Source organism: Porites lutea, chromosome 4 (assembly GCF_958299795.1).
Source record: "Porites lutea chromosome 4, jaPorLute2.1, whole genome shotgun sequence".
Taxonomy (NCBI): Eukaryota; Metazoa; Cnidaria; class Anthozoa; order Scleractinia; family Poritidae; genus Porites; species Porites lutea.
In genome coordinates, this window is record NC_133204.1 from 34076617 (window position 1) to 34089007 (window position 12391).

The window sequence follows — 12391 nt, forward strand, 5'->3', positions numbered from 1 at the left end:
GACATAAACCAAATTAGCTTGTGTTTAACAGTGATTTTGTTACCTCTGCGTCCTGCGTCCCTGGCGCAAAAAAATCCCCAACTTTAGACATAAAATAATTTGTGGCATGCGTCCCGCAGGATGCAAAGATCAATCGATTGAATGAACATGTGTTTTTGTCGAACATCCCATTTGTGTAATTTCTTTGGCAGTTATTATAATGGCTGTTTTGTTTAGCGATGCATATTTTCTTTTAGCCTTTGTTACATTGTGCTTTAAAATAGAAGGACTAAATTTAATTAAATTTCAGTTTACTGTAATACAGAGTTTTGGAGTCTAGCTGTCTTCAGATTAGCTGTTTGGTTACATAAAGGCCCAAGCATTTTCAATTTGGGACTCCTTTTTTTTTTTTAACTGGGACTCATTGGTTCTGGACTGTGACTCATGATTTTTCACAAGATGAGTCCCAGGATGCACCCTAACTATTTTGTAACAAAATCACCAGTTTAATCAATATCTGTCCGGTAGAAGAGAGTAATAGTTTGTCAAGAAAGCATTCCATTGGCAATAATTTAATAAAAAAAAAGAAGGAAATAATAAAAAAAGTCAGAAATAACATGCTTTGCCTTTAATGGCTCAACTTAAAGTTAATGCTTTACCTCCTATTTTATATACTTCAGTCAAATTATTTTTTGTTTCCCTTAAAACTATTTTGGGATTAACTGGTTTGTACATCTGTAGTTTATCATTTTAATTTAAATTAATTTTTAAACTTACCATCCTTACAGCAACAAACTTGTGATACAGCTTCACAGCTTTTAAACTTTTTTGTAGGTCCATTAACCTGTATGAAAAATAACAATTACCGAAAATATTATTTTGAACTCATGAGCTCCGTTTCAGTGGAACCATATGAATCTCTAAATACCCCAGACAACAAAAGTGAAAGTTGCATGGAAAAACAAAAACAAATACAGCCTAAGCAAGGTTGAGAAATAAGTTTTTCCTAAGCTTGCTTTCAGAGTGAATTGGAGAAAAGCCATTAAAATGTAAGTAGAGCTGCAAGATTATTTAAACTAGTAATAGTTGACACTACAGCTGCCCCCGCTCTGTATATAGTACACTGTATTCTTGCTCCTTGTGTAGCTCTTTGAAATATACCGATTCATAACATTTGAAGATGTTCACACATATTCCGTACAATAGGTGAGAAAAATACAGGAAATAAACGCAAGGGTCCCTGCGCAGTTTCGGTTTGATTTACACAGCTTTGATCAAAACATAATCATTCTCATGTGATCAGTTTCAAGAATAGTTTATTCTAAACCATAAGAATATTTCTAATGTTTCTAAAATCCAAAAACTTTCATAACAACTACTCCATAGAATGTCACTGATAACACGTAACGCAAAAGAGTATCGAAGTGTGACTGCACAATTAATGTCACAAAATCTACCTATTGTAAGCTGCATGAAAGGACGCAGAAGGTTTGTACTGGAAGTACAGCACCATGCAGAGTTATAAGCTTTGTGGGCACTTAATCCCATTTAATATTTCACACTCCTCGAAAGTGCTAAAATTTCTGTGTCATGGCGAGAATTTTCAACGTATTAAAAATTAATGTAAGAATACCTTGCACAAGATAATCTTCATTTTGCGCCACAATAATTTTTGTTTGCATGCTTTTAAAGTACCTTTAAAAATCACTTGGTTCCCCACAACGCCTGCATTGTTACTGGAGTACATTGCCTTGGCGTGGATCTAGCATTTCACCTCCTCGTCACTTCTTTTTCTCGGGAATTATTTGGACGTAGTGAGAATTTTATGGATCAGAATGTGTGGTGGATGTTCACACTCGGCTACAGCTAATACATGCGGCCTAATATCAAGGAAGGATGCTGGATTTTTCTCATTGTTAGCGAAAGGAAGGTAAAAAAACCTATTGTTCTGAGGTAAGAATTGAAATTTTTAATTAGTTTCTCGGCAAAAACAACCGTTCCACAGTAAAGAAATTTATATCGCTGCGACTTTATGATAATGACTCCATAAATTCAATTTGCTTTTTCACAGATCCCATAACATTCGATAAAGTTTTCTTCGCTTTGTTAAGTGTGACATTTTTTTAAGGAAGGTGCCCTGTTCAATGGTTCATTTGCTTGGCCTCGACGATTCTCATGAATTTTGACTTACCAGACATAACAAATGCTCTAGAGCTGAATAACACATTAAGTTCCTATGTTAAATCAGAGATCAGAGATAAAGATGCACGTTCTATAACTACTATGACTTCTATTTTTAGATACCAGCCATTGCACGTGCAGTTTGTGCAAAGAACAAAAGATAATGTGACAATATCATGGTATTTTACATCGTGGCCTCACTGTATGTGGATGCCAATCCAGACTGGTCTAGAGGTGTAATACACAAACAAAGGGTTCCTTTGTTTCGGTGGTTGGTACCCTTGAAAAGAAAGATTCGTTGCAAAGATACTTTTACCCTTGAAAATAGTCCCCTTTTAGGGCTTTATTGGGGCACCCATATTTTTAACGTCAAATCGATCAGTTTTTGATAGATGACAGAAAGAATTTTTCAAAATACAAGCAACACAACAGGAAAGTAGTTAATATATTTGCTCACCTTAACTTTGACGTTCAGCTTCTCGAGTTCGAGGATTATTTCAGGATTTGAATAAATTTTAGGTCAACAAACGCTAACCTCAACACGCAATAAATTATTTCGATCAAGGCACAGTAAATATTCAACAGGCGTTACTTTTCCATTGACAGACAGGAGACTGGTATAAAGAGGATGCAGCAATTCGCGCCGATTCTGACGCCGATTCGCGCCTTCTTCTTTTTCACGTGTCTACTCGCGCGTCTTAATCGCGCATTACTCGCGCGTATTCTTAGGTTTCCGTGCACGGAGTCAATTCAATCGCAACTGTTTTGCTTTCTTCCTTTTACCTTCATGAACAAAAAAATTACGAATGAGCACGACTTTTTCAAAGAAAATAGCTGGATTCTGTCGCTTCAATTGGGCCCATGGGCTGGAATTAATCAGTGGCTAAATTTGAGATACCAACACTGAAAAAGTGTGAAAACAGCGCCGCCGAACCCGAGCAACGAAGACCACTTTTCAACAGTTCCGGATCCCTTACCAGTATATCGGGGACGAGTTGAACGTTTTTAAACGCTTACTTTTTCGCTTCGCTGTGACGTTACCTGATTTGAAGAATTGTTCTGCGAAGTTCCAAAAGAAACGGCCAAGAAAATGGCCAAAACCATCAAGAAGAACAAACGAAACATTTTTGGTGTTACATGTAACTTGACGAAGGTGAACTGACGGAATTCATTAATTTGCTCAATGTATGAATGTAAGCTTGGCGTTCCGGTATAAAGTTCTCTCATGAATACAGAACGTGAAAATTTACGAATTGGAAGGCCCTTTGTAATAATGTTTGCCTTTTTGTCAGATAAGTCATAAGCTGATCTTGGCATTGATGACTGAACAAAGTCAACTGTCCAGATTAGACTTCCTGTCTGGAGAAAATACTCACCCTCCCCGCCCCCACATAGCATGGAATCATCACACTGACGGAGAAAACAACCTTAAGATAAACGCATTTCGGAAAACACCTTAAGAAACTAAAACCTTGATTAAAGATAGACGGTCATTGAGCTGTTATAAAAACCTTAACGTTTAGATAAATTGGCTGAAGAAAACCGTTGCTAAAATCGAATCCTGTCAGAACAACAGACAATAAACTGCAGGAAGTATTTAACCAATATACATCAATATGAAGACGAGCTTCATTGTCTTTTATATGAGACAAGCAGCCAAAATTAAGATTTACACAGTCAGTTTTCCACAGTATAATTACAATCTAACCGTTACAAAGAAAAGATAGATAATCTGTGAGGGATGTTCTACAGCAAAACGCTAAAGCTTATAATTGTTTGGCCTATCAGCACTGTATTTCCTGCTGTTTGATCAAGGATAAGAACACTGTCATTACGTCGTTGTGATTGGTTCTTTTCATTGTCGACGTGCGGAGCCTCCGCTGGGAACCGTTCTATTTATAAATGTACTCGGAAAAGGGTTGTCTCCAAGGGCTTGTATGGGGGATAAAGGCTTCTGGTCACGGATAGGCTCCTTCTCTTGGACTCATGACTTTGGTGTATTTGGTTACCGTATTTATTCGATTAACCGCCCTGGGCCCTGTTTTGGACCTTGAGAGTGGGAGCTTATTCGAGGTGGGCGCTTATTCGAGGCTGGGCGCTTATTAAATTTTCACCATTTTCAGCAAGTGTAGTATGTTAATTTTGCAACAATACAATAAATGGTAATAATAAAACGCGAAGATGTAACAAAGCAAGGTTTCTGTAAAATACTCTAAAAAAAAGCTCCGTCTTCGGGCAAGTCTCTTATTGGTACTTATTTAAGATTTTTTGGGTGGGAAGGACCATTTGAGGGGGAGGGAGGTGGGGTGGGGGTGGGTGCTTATTCGAGGCTGGGCGCTTGTATTATTTTTCTGCCTTCAGGATGGGCGCTTATTCAAGGTGGGCGCTAATTCGAGGTTGGGCGCTTGTTCGAATAAATACGGTATTTGCAATCCAATTAGGCTTTAATAGATTGTGCTCGAAAACTGTGCTTCTACCTCAAATCTGGTAAAAGTACCTCTAGAATTATGCCACAAACGTTAGTAAGCCGCAAACACATTTACCCTGTTTAGATCTAGTCATCTTTAAGAGTGCATAATTCATTCTCTGAAAACTACAAAAATTCAAAAAGGAAACAGCACAAGGACGCCATCTTGGCCTGATAACAGAGGTAGTCAGTTATGCGCATGCGTTGAATCCCGTTGAAAGGTCATCGGTTACTCGCGCGGGAAGTCACTGTCCTATGAATGCGACAATAAGCAGAAAAACAAATTGATTTTTTTACTTAAATTTGCCCGTAATACTTATCTCGGGTCAAAAAAATTTGGTTGCATGATCAATAAATGACAATTTTGTGCCGCAAAACCAGCCAAAAGTGGAAATTATGTTAGCAGTGCTTTTTGCGGGAAATAAATGAAAATTATGCTCGTAATTACGAATTATGTCAAAAATTATGCTAGCGCAATGTATCAAATCCTAAATACAATTTTGGAGAGAGCAGTTTCTCATTACATGATAGATGACGTGTCATTAGAATAAGTTAAACTTGCGCGACAATGTGCTGACAGCACTTCATTGGTTGTATATAACCTGTGATCAGGCGGTCCTTCTTCCCTTTTTCTTAGGAGGCGAGGGGACTTTCGCGTTTTCCATAAAGGAAAAAAAGGGACTGATCACAGGTTACATTGTTTATGAACCAATCCAATTTTCCGATGCTGGGGTTGTGGAGAAAAGACCGCTTCCACAGTCTTTTCAACCTTTGACATGGGTCATTTAGGTAAAATCCGTTGCCACCACTAGAAAGAGCGCCTTCATACATACATACATACATACATACATACATCAACCTGGAGATTTGAAAACCGGGTTGCCTGAAATCTGAAGTCAAGTCCAGCACATTGCAGGCCTGTTGCCCCCGCTGAGAGCTTGGGATCTTTTTCACCTGTGAATTTTGGGTCGATTTATCAATACAACGACTGCAAAACGACATCCCCTAACGCCTTCATGAGATTCAAGGGCAATTTTCATTTCTTCCGCAGTAGTGATGTCATGGCCCTCATTTACCCACCGTCGCATGTGGGTTTTCATCGAGGCAATTCTACGGTCGCAAACGTCTTTGCCCGATTGCGGATCAGAGAAATCCTAGCGCTTAAACTCCACTCCATGCCTTTCCCTCATGGCTTTGAGACTCAAGAGAAGCTCAGTGTTGTGATAACAACCGGCGTTATCAGAACGTAGGAAAAATTTGGTGATGGATGGGTCTTCCATCTTAATTACGCTAAGAACGTGTTCGACTATTGACGCAACGCTGAACCAATCCTGGGTACAGGAGTCAAAGATGTGAACAAATGTGACCCTCCACAAGAATTTGATGCTAAAGGTGAAAGCACGCGCACGACACGCTTGCACGACACGCTTAGCGTGCCGTAGATCACGGATATGCGCATATTAAATTGAAAAAACAAAGACGGACACACTTGCCTTTGTTTTGGCAAATTTAACACGCTAGACCTTTTGTTTTTTTGTAGCGTGCCATATGTCACGGTAAGTGTGCGATTTATAGCACGGTTAGCGTGCAATTTGGGTAAGACACGCTGGACACGCTAGATTACTAAAACCACTAAGATGATAAAAATGGCTTGGGTTTTCAGCGGATTTAATCAGCATTGATAACCGGTCGAAGTGAATCAAATATACCAATTGAGACTGTTTTGGAATTTGATAGTAACCGTGGCCATTTGAAAGTCACGACTTACTTAATGGTGGTCTAGCCTGAAATTAACGCAAGATCAGTGTAAACCAATTCCTCCGGCTGTCGGCTGTTGACCGGAATCGCAAAGAGGCCTCCTATCGCATGCGAGGCACTGAAGTTATGTCGCCTGAAAATTATAGTAATGCCACCGGAATATTTATTAGCAGTAATGCACAGAGAAATGAAGTTGAATAAATTAGTTTAATATATCTTTTAATTAAGCCATGCCGAGACGAACGAAGGTAATTAAATCGGAGAAACAAAAACTGCCTAGAATTTTCTAGGCACGGAGCTTTTGTTTGAAAACTTTAACACGCTCTTTTGTTCGACTTGCTCACGCTTAATTGTCTCAAGCGTGTCCTCTGAAACAAAAGAAATTGCTAATGAGGCAAGATTGCAAGCGTGCTAAAGCGTGTTAAAATAAATTCTTTTGTTTTAAAGTGAAAGCGTGTCGTGTGCGTGCTTTCACCTTTAGCATTAAAATCCTGTGGAGGGTCACAAATGTGTCCACCTCAACTCTGTCCTCATCTTCGCTAGCTCTCTTAATCGAACAGGTCACATGCCAGCTTCTCCCACGCTTACCATAGAAGTCGTCCATCCTTTCGCGGAACTTCATTGGCAGAAATTTTATTGCCCAGTCCTTGATCAAAAGGGTGCTTTCTTTATTAAGGTTAGTTAGGACGTCTTGCTTAGCCTTTTCCTGGACTACTGTGCGAAGCAAATGCGCCTTCCATAAGAGGATGGAATTTGTGGCCTGTTTATAGTCATACTGAGATCTAGCCCTTTGTTCTCCTGTCAAGGAAACGTTCTTGTCATTTAACTTCTCATCGATTTTTTCAACTAAACAAGTAAGCCGTGTACATTCATGACAGGATAGTTCATGCTCATGGTTGCATGAACTAGAGTATTCACTATTATTCGGATCACTGAGCGAAAACGTGGTACAGTGACCTTTACATCTCTCTTTGCTGCCCGTGTGAGTTTTGTAATCCGTCTTGAGGTATCTCTTACCAGCCTTTAGATTTTGTTTGATAGAATTTGCCCAGGTGACATCGACCCCGTTATCTTGCAGCACGTTTACAATGGATTTCAACTGATCGAAAGCCTCCGCACCTTCTGTGGCGATGTAATCAAGTCCTTGTAACGAGACCTGCTTTGAAGCAGAGCATGCCTCCAATATCCGGACTAGTGTACGTTCACTGTATGGCTCAAAAGCTACGCTGTCGCAGTAGCTTTGGTATTGCTTGATGATTCGGGATGGAATCAAATTTCATATTGCCGCTGGTATAAGAAGTTTCTCTCCGCTATCCAACTTCAACGACTTTGTACTATATGATACATCTTGCAAAAGGGAAGATGAAGAAATAAAATCTAGAAAGTGATCAGTTTTCGTTGCATCAAGGCGCACTCTAATAATTTCTGGAGCATTGCTTGGTTTTCCTGGTCCTCTCAAGTCGGCGTGTCTGCGGGCATCATCGATTTGTCGTTTAGAAATACCTGGAATAATCTCCATTAGTTGGCTTTTGCTAAATGCATTTACAAACAATGATAGTATTTGCATTCGGGTGTGTCTGTTATCAGCTAACTTGTAAGCCTCCACTAGCCTTTCTGCGATGTCGTCAGGCTTTGATTGAGAAAACGGCATGGATTTCACTGTAGCAAACCACAAATCGGCTTCACTTCCAGTAGCGAGACAGTTGAAAGCTGTTTCAATAACCTCTCTAGCCTTACGCACGTAATAACCCAGGCCATGGTAACCTCGATGTACTTTGAATTGGACTTACCCTACCTTCAGAAATTTGGACAATTGCATCACTTAGCAAGCATCGTTTTCTTTTCAACTCTTCTGCTTCGTCAATGTAAAGGCTACATTCAAAGCTTGTTTCCAAAGTTGAATCCAGAGAAAAATCTAAGAGTGACGAACAGTGGGTACCTGACATAAGTGATTTGTCTTGATCAACGTATTTCAGTACTACTTCCACCTCCTGATCCTCTCCTCCACTACACAAACCTTGTCTGCCCTGAAAATAAAATATTGATTGTAAAGGTGAGAGCTGATGAGAGAGGATAAAAACGTTACAATGTTCGATTTGGAATTTTAATTCTAGGACCAAAAAAAAAAGCACCTGGTTTTCTGTCAGTGGTTGTCTTTACACGAGGTTGTCATGTAAGACTTCGGAGATGTAGCCTGCATAGCATGAGCCGGCTTTTCTTTTCTGTTTTTTCTTGGACAGGCCGCGGGAACACGCGCGTCCACGAGATTTTCTTCCTTCGCTCTAAAATCACCGGCGCCTGCTACGCAGTCTATCTTAAGAGCTGCTAAGTTTTATTTAACCCAAAATGCGTGTGTGAAAGCCTAAGTAAAATCTCAAGTCATTTTACTTTGCATCTCATTAAGGACGGAAAGTTGAGACGATTCAACAAAAGTCTCAAGGGACTTGAGAGCTTTGAGAAAGGCAAAGCATGTCAATCAATCTTAATTACGTTGCGTGAGAAAATAACCTTAAGTTAACCTGAGGTAAAAAAGAATTGGTTGTGTGTCAAGCTTTATTTTACTTGAAGTATTTAAAATTCACTTGTCTCGAAAAATATTTCTAAGCTTACTTCGGCTTTACTGTGAAGAGTACTAATGCCAGCAAATAGTCACGCAATAGCAATTGTTGACATTGGGTCATGAGTTGTATTGCGCTTCACACCCCTTTCATCGCTGGAATATTTTATTTGAGTAAAGAAAAGTCTCGGTTAATTTGACTCATCTGTATTTGAGGTTAAGGACAACAGCGCTGAGGATATTTTCACCCTGAAAGACAACTGCAGTATGTTTGAGATTGAACACGTGCGATTACAATATTTACATTACCTCTAGATCTTTGGAAGTTACCCTTTCGGGTGTTAAATGAAGTTCTGGAATCTTTTCGTCAAAGCAGGTCTTGCAAATGGCTTTGGAAAGAAAAGAAAAACGAGCACTGTATCAGATTTTAGGTTTATTCCATGGTCCATGGTATTTGAATTCTTGAACAAAGAATATGACTTTGTTCATTACAAGGCTATCCCAAAATAACTCACGACAAACAAGAAATGTTCAGCATTACTTACGGGCAGCGATTGGTATCACGATCCTCGTTTGTTGGTATATTCTCTCTGAAATGTCTGCTGTCACCTTCTTGGGTTTTTTTCAATTTGGAAATTTCACCTTTATGAAGAGGGTGTTGACATTGTCCAGTTAGTTCTCGTAAACGTGTGAATTTACGGCGGTGACGCGGACAAATCGTCATCTTCTTGATTTCCGCATTCACGACACCACACCTTCCAGCTTGATTCAGTATTAGTTTGTACTCAGGAAAATGTTGAAGTCTGTGCGAGGCTGAAGTTTTGGTGCCTCCAGCACCAACTTTAATCAAAAGGTGAGTTACATCGCGGTCTAGAGATGCTAAAGTCAGACTGACGGCTGGCTCACACAACTTTGAATTATCGCGAGCACCACAGAAGTCATCACTACTCCAGAAAGAACATCGAATTGATGACATTGTTTTTACTACCTCAGTAGTACAATTTTATACTTTTCCAGGGACTGCCAAGAGATACTGATCATGAGAATTCATCATTAACGCAATTAAATAAGATTTTAAATTTAATTATGAGCAGCAAGTTCACGTGCAGTTTCCCTGAATTTAATTTTCCCAACTTGCCACTTCTTGTAAAAGGGATTGAAGTGAAAAACTGCAGCGTAAAGTACGCTGTATCTCTTCAGATCATTGCTCTAAGCAAATTTGGGTGTATCGCGCAGTGACGTTTTGTTCTCACAAACATGACTGCAGCAAAACCAAAACTAACGAGCAGCCGTGTAAAGCTCACCCTCCCCCGCCCCCCGCGCCCATCCTCTGTTTGTGCCTACTTATTCTCGAAGTTACAAAGACACCTAGAGCTGAAGGCAAGTGAAACTATTTAATTTATGGACATTTTCTAGCTTTCGCGGAACCTAGATGGAAATATACGATAAAAAAAAAAAACAAACAAGCAAACAAACAAAAACAAATGCTATATCGCTCTCAGATCACGACCTTGGGCTGCCTGTGCCCAAAGCGGGTGAGATGAGCAACAAGTCATGTAATCAGGTGTGAGTCATGGGGAATATTGGCTCAATGGAAACAAAAACAAATGTCAAACTCTGTGAAATACAGACGTAAGTCATCGCTAGAGGCAAGGACAGTTTGTGTTGCGCGCGGAACGATGTGGTAGTGAAGTGGTTGGGGAGAGAGTTAACATGAAATGATTGTAAAGGCCCAGGTTTAATTATGGGTTTTGGGTTTCTTTCTTTTTACTACAAACACTTTTTACTCAATAACAGTTTAAAATGGCGTCACTCTTTCACCAAAGGGAAATATTTGCCTAGCATATATTCGCCAGTATAGATGTTTTAAAAAACATCCTCATAATATATTTTGTCAACAAACTGGGATTCAACATGCGATCGAGTTTTGATTGCTGTCGCTTCAAAAAAAATTGTTGTTTTCCTCAATAGACTATGAAAAATTGGAAAACATATAGGCATAAAGATACATAAACAGCTTTTTGAGATTTCATTGTGAACATAAAAATACCACTTTTAATGAAAATCCTCCAATGTGGACTGTTGGACCGGAAGTGACTTTCTCCTGAAGTAGATTTTCATATCTTGCCAATTTTAACGTTCAGGTGGAATTAGAAAGTAAAAGTGCTACATATAGTATTATTTAGGTAGGTTATTGGAAAGGTTTTGGCTAACATGCTCTATATAAGCCTTATTATAAGGGGGAAATGACTAGACCGGAAGTGGCTGTATCAGCATCTTCAAAGCGAGGCCGCACAGTGAAAAAGCCGTAACCTTAGTATTTTCTCCTTGTTTTTTACATACCTAGGGCTAAACTTTCTGCTCATGTCGGAATTGTGTTATTTCAAAAGTGGGCACTCAAGTAAATCCGACTTAAGTTTGGGTTATTTTTAGCTTCACTAAAAATGTCTTTAAGAGCATTAACTTAACAATTATTTCACAGACAACAGAAATATTTCTTTGATCCATATGTTTTGCTATAAGACCCTTAGGGATAGAGATAATAAAAAGTGAGTTTATATTTGGCTTAAAATATCCCTGATATTGTAATCAAAGTATTGAAAAGTGCCCAAAATGGGCTATAAAAAAAGCCTTCGGGGACCCCAAAAAGGGTAACATCTAGAACTCAGCCCAAATAAGAGCAATGGAGCTGAAACTTTGGCATATTGCATAAGTCTCCATAGTAGCTAAGTGTACCAAATTTGAGCCAAATCGGCCGACCCCTATTTCCAAGCCTGCCCCGGTCTCTCAGGCAGAAGCTCTTAATACCATAAGTCTTGAGTTCCCCAGAACATTTCCTACCGAAATGAGGCCCAGTAAATTCCGAGCACCAAAAAACTGAACAAGAAGAAAGAAAAAGGAGGGGAGGAGGGAAAGAGAAATGTAAAAATCCCACGACTTTTTAACCCAAAATATCGAAATTTTCCTTTCCGAAGCCGATATTTTGCATCTGAAATAGAAGGCGTAAAGTGCTCGACGTGAAAAAGACGTTCCTGGCAGTTTTGGCTCTTTATAGGCAGACAGTGAGCAGACAACGGCTCGTCTAGCCTCAAAACGCCTATATTCCAGAAAAGCTAAGCTGGTTTTGAAAATCTGAGCGCTCGAATACTTCTTGCATCTAATTGGCAATGTGTAGAACGACGCTTATCAAACTGACGCCATTCCTGAATGCTTCAGTCGACATTGCTACGTTCATCGATCGGCCAATAAAAACTCGCGTTACTTGCATAAGGAATCACCGTTCAAAGCCTATACATTCTTTAACTTTCCTTTCCCTTTGCTGATTGCTTAACCTGTGCTCATTATAATACATTACGTTGAGAGTAGACAGAAATACAAGCTGTGGCACAGATTCATTTTTGTAGGATTTTCGTTTAAAAAAAAGTACACAACCTCTCAGTGTTCCAAGC

General features: G+C 39.4%; 1 protein-coding gene across 1 annotated transcript in view; it reads right to left on the reverse strand.

Moving 5' to 3' along the window:
* Positions 1-12388: 12388 nt before the first annotated feature.
* Positions 12389-12391, reverse strand: part of LOC140934568 (uncharacterized) — a 22384-nt gene continuing 22381 nt past the window's right edge. Inside the window, exon 10 of the mRNA XM_073384172.1 lies at positions 12389-12391. This exon is cut by the window's right edge and continues 1323 nt beyond it. The gene's annotated coding sequence lies outside the window, so the exon portion shown is untranslated.